The sequence below is a fragment of the Macrotis lagotis genome, chromosome 3 (genome assembly GCF_037893015.1).
Source record: "Macrotis lagotis isolate mMagLag1 chromosome 3, bilby.v1.9.chrom.fasta, whole genome shotgun sequence".
Lineage (NCBI taxonomy): Eukaryota > Metazoa > Chordata > Mammalia > Peramelemorphia > Peramelidae > Macrotis > Macrotis lagotis.
Window position 1 is genome coordinate 78,167,545 of NC_133660.1, and position 5,501 is coordinate 78,173,045.

Consider the following 5,501-nt stretch of genomic DNA (forward strand, 5'->3'; position numbering starts at 1 on the left):
ATGACTTTATGAAATATAAGACAAGAAAGAAACAGAAAAGACAATGTAAATATGAAGATAAATAGAATAATATTGACATTAATGGTTTCCACCTAAGAGAATCAGAGATGACTTTTCATCTTTTCATCAAGTAATCATAGACTTACTATTGCAAAGGATTTTATAGTGCAACTAGTCTAATCAATTCTTTTACAGAAGATTGTACTGAGAGTCAGGGATGTTTAGTGACATGCCCCAGTGTCATACATGGAGTAAATATCAGAGGCTGAATTCTAGCCCAGATATTCTAAGCTTAAAATCAAATATTCATTCAACTGAAACTATCTCCCTGAAAAAAAGAAAAATAAATAAATAAATACTGAATATTATGTTTTGAACTATATACTTTATTGCTTGGGTCATTCTTTCTTCTTGAGTTATTAATGTTTTCTCATTGCACTGATTTTATTTTAAATGTTTGGAGAATGATGAGGTAGCTCAACTAGGCTCACATCTATATTACTAAAATGAAGGAGGTGCTGCAAAGATGATACAATAGTTCTGATTACATAACTTAGAAATGGTGAATATTGTACAACAACTTTGGGAACAAAGATTATAATTGACTATGAAGATTATAGGTCTCTTGCCTGAATTTGAGATTAAGTAAAAGTTATATATATATTAAATGTCCAGAAAATAGAGAAGAAATCAAGGCTTTAATATCTTTTCCAAACTTGACTAGGACAATCAGAAATAGCTGAGAAGTTCTCTTATAGAGCATTCTTACCATGATGGTGGCATGGATGAGCAGGTTCATGGAAGGAAAGTTCACTTTGGAAGGTGCAATATGCTACAAAATTTTAGATTTCATGCATGAAAAAATAAAAATTATTATCTAATTATAGCATATTATACATTTTCCACAGATATATATATATATATATATATATATATATATATATATATATATATATATGAAGTGCAAGTATAAGCATGACTAAATGATCTCTGAAATAATTTACTATGGTTAAAATAATATAATTTGTGGGGGTGGCTATGTGCTACAGTGGATAGAGCACCTGGCTCTGGAGTCAGGGGTACCTGAGTTCAAATCTGGTCTCAGACACTTAATAATTACCTACATCTGTGGCTTTGAGCAAGCCATTTAACCCCACTCCCTTGCAAAAAATACACACACACACACACACACACACACACACACACACACATATATATATATAATTTGTGTATTTATTTCATCACTGAAATATCAAAAATGTATATGTAAATTATTTTATACTTATTGTATACTCTTCATATAATCATTTTGTGTATTAAATGGTCTGTTATTATTCTCTGAGGAATATTTATAAAAAAATAATGATATAGTTAAATATATATAATCTTTTGTTCAAAAATGTGTGCTGTTTGGGTTCTAACATGCAGCTTTTTCTCAGTGTTTATGAATTTGGGAGATTTTTCCTGTTTTCTAGAATAATTTCTTCCTGGTTACAATTTAAAATGAGCTTCTCTTTCCTCCACACAACAATTAATATTATAATAAATAAATCTTTAGCTCAGGAAATTGGGACCATTGAACCTAGGGATTCATAGAAGCACACTTGTAGCTAAACTGGATCTACATGGTATCAAATTCCTCAAATTAAAATTTTAATTAAAAACGCTCAATTTTCTAGGTCATGTGAGCAATAGGATGGTAGACTATATATTTTCTCTGATGCCTTTGACATTTCAAAAATCTCCCCAAAAAAGAAATTATGTGTTAATGATAAAATAACATAAATTGTTACCATGGTTTGATACTAAGAATTTAAAAGAAGATTAAAAAATTCTGAAGAATTGCATTCAGTATCCTGCCATTTTCTTTCAACCTTTTGTCAGAGGGGTTGCAATAGTATACTCAAAGACATGATTTAGGTTTATATCAAAACTAATCCTTGTACTACATTCTACTATCACTTTTTCCAGTGCCACAGAAACCCTGGCTCCAAGCCAAAGAAGTTTTCTAAGATCTAGATAGCCAGCTTTGCCAATCCTTTCAGGAGTAAAAGACTTCTAAGGTATGCCATCAAGAAGCATGAGTGATTCAAAGCTCTAAATTGCCCAAAATGATAAGTATTCAAAGAGTATGAAAAGACAGTTTTAAGAAAAAGAAAGAAATCAAAACTATCAGTAGTGAAATAAAAATAATGTAAATCACTATTGTTTAGAGAAATTAAAATTAAGCCAACTCTGAGATGTCACCTCAAAGTTAGTTTGGTTAATATGATAGAATGGGGAAATGGAAAATGATAGAGGAAATATAGGGGGAAATGGGAAACTGATGTATTATTAGTGGAGTTGTAAACTGTTTAATCATTCTTCAAAACTATTTGGAATTATGACCAAAGGACAATAAAATAGTGTTTACCCTTTGACCCAGAATTAATAATATGAAGAATATGTCTCAAGAAAATAAAAATGGAAAAAGAAACCTTAGATGCATATATATATATATATATGTGTGTGTGTGTGTGTGTGTATGTGTGTGTGTGTGTGTGTGTGTGTGTGTGAATTTGTATGTTAGGGTAAATAAAATGCAAGTTCTTTACAGATATGGATTTTTGTGTATGATATCTTTCAGCAGAATGAAATATACCTATTTCTCATTTTAAATTTAAATTTTGAATTTTTGTTATTAATTTTTCTCATAGCATGATGAAACTACTTCTATATATTAAAAAAGAAATAAAAAAGGAAAAAAAGAAATGACAATCAGGATACTGTCAGAGAAAACTGAAAAGCTTTACATGACACTGATACAACATGAATTGAAAAGTAATAGAGAATTTTGTAGACAATAGCACCTATATTTTAATTATGATCAATTTTGAAAGAATTAACAATCTGATTGATACAATGATCCAATACAATTTTAAAAGTTTCATGATAAAAAAATTGCATTAAACTCAAAAAGAGAGAACAGATGAACTTAGTACAAAATGAAATCTAAGTTTTTTCACCTTATTTTTGATACTTTTTAAAAACATGGCTAATATGAATATATTTTACATGACTTCATATGTATAATTCATATCAAATTACTTGGATGAAGGAGAGACAAGGGAGAGGAAGAGAATTTTAACTTCATTTTTAAAAAATGAATGATAAAAATTTATTTTTGTATAAAAAAATCAAGGTCGTATAAACAATTAAAAGAAGGATAATGGAGATCTATTTTTTTGAAATGGGAGTTACATAAATGAATGTCCCTGTGGTTGGAAGGAGATAAAAGATCTATATCAAAATAAAGTATAATAATAAAAATATTGAGTATAATAATAAAACAATAAAAATAAGTTCATGAAATTTTAAATGTGAAGGCTGAGCCTGCATTTTCAATATCACTACATCTATATCTGGTTTGACAGAAGAATGCTTGTCTGAAATTTTTATTGTAGCTTTATATTTTGTATGTTTCATACAGGAAAAAAACTTGCTTGCAAGTACATATACCCCCAAAAGAGATATCATAAACAGGGAATGTTTTCTTTTAACATATATAACTTATAAAGGTCCAAAAAAGACACTTGGATAAATTTTTCTTTAAGTTGCATTTTGATTGCAACTCTATACATTCTATTTGCAAGTTTGTAGGTAATCAACGGAGAATAAAATTGCTTGATAATTTTTGCTAAATAGAAGAAAAATGACAATAAAGTTTTCTGTTGTAATATATGTCACAAAATGTTTTAAAATAAAGATCCTGATTACTATATGCATACATTAGTAAAAACAAAAAGAGTTCAACAGGCTGTAAGACCATACAATGTTAGTTTCAGGAGAAGGTTGAACCATGTTACTTAAGTGTTAAGCTGATCCATGGTGTTTTATTGTTGGTATATGCACTCCTCCATTCTTTTATTTTTCTAGTTATGCAATATGGACCACATTAATGGACTTTGAGGACAACATTCTGGTTGAGCACACCTGGTCTAAAATAAGCAGAAAAGGAAGATGGATAATGAAAAATTGAGAAAAATCTTGTTTGAAAAGGTTTACAAAAATTGAAAAATAATTTCACTTAATGATTAGAATAACCTGAAGGAAAGGGCAGAAAAAAAAATGAATCTATTTGATGAACAGAGAGAAAAAGAAGGAAAAAAAAAATATATATATATATATATACATATATATATATATATATATATATATATATATGTATAGAGAGAGAGAGATATATTTATATTTATAAGAGAGAGAGAAACAAGAGGAAGGGGAAAGTAAACAAATCTTTAAAAGGAAAAGGATTAATCATTGAGAGAGGACAATAAGAATGAAAGAGAGAGCTTGTGAGGCCACCTCAAAAATATAATGTACAATATTTGAAGGAATATAGTACCATGTCTACAGCAAAAGAAAATTATCAAAAAATTTAGTAACATATCAAGAAAAATATAAGCCTATTTTTATAACTGTAAATATGAATGGATCTAATGATCCCTTAATAAAAGTGACAGATTTATGAGAAAAATAAAAACCTTAATTCTATTATTTGTATGTTGTCCATAGGGATAAAAATAAATATTTAAAACAAAGACATGCACAGAGTAGTTTCATCATGCTATGAGAAAAATTAATAACAAAAATTCAAAATTTAAATTTAAAATGAGAAATAGGTATATTTCATTCTGCTGAAAGATATCATACACAAAAATCCATATCTGTAAAGAACTTGCATTTTATTTACCCTAACATACAAATTCATAATGGAAACATTGTCTAGCTTTAAAGAAGAGCACACTGCAACAAGATATTTCAACATTTCTCTTTCCATTTTTGATAAATGAAATAGAAAGATAAGTAAAAGGGAAAATATGAAAAGGGACAATTTCCTGAAATACCTAGAGTTAAAAGATTTATGGTAACCTCTAGATGGAAAATAATTGAGCATATTTACTTGTTGTCTGCATATGAAGGTTTTACAAAAATTGACCATATAATGGGATATTGGAATCTCAAAGAGAAATCTAAAAATAATGATAAATTCTATACATTTTGTACATTATATTGTAATAAAAAATTAATTGGTTCAGGAAGCAAAAACATAAGGTACACACATAAATGCAGATTTATCAGTGAAATATTTGAAAAAAATGATTGGACCAAATAAAAAAACATAGAAAAAATAATTATGTAAAAGACAATGACAATGATGAAATAAAATATTATAATTTCTGGGTTTGGGGATTATATGAAAAAATGGTTCTGGAGTCAATTTAGAATGATTTTGATTTATGTTGAAATATATACATTACATTAGTGCAGCATGAATATTTGGAAATATTGTCCCAAGGTGTGTGTTGAACTAAGTTAACAAAAAGAATAGTTTTCCCCAGCAAAGGCGAAAATTATTAAGAGTTTTGCAATGAAGAAAGTTTAAAAAGAAATATATAACCCTCTTCTATAAGATTTAGAACTTTATATAAAATATGATTCTATAACAATGTAGATAGAAC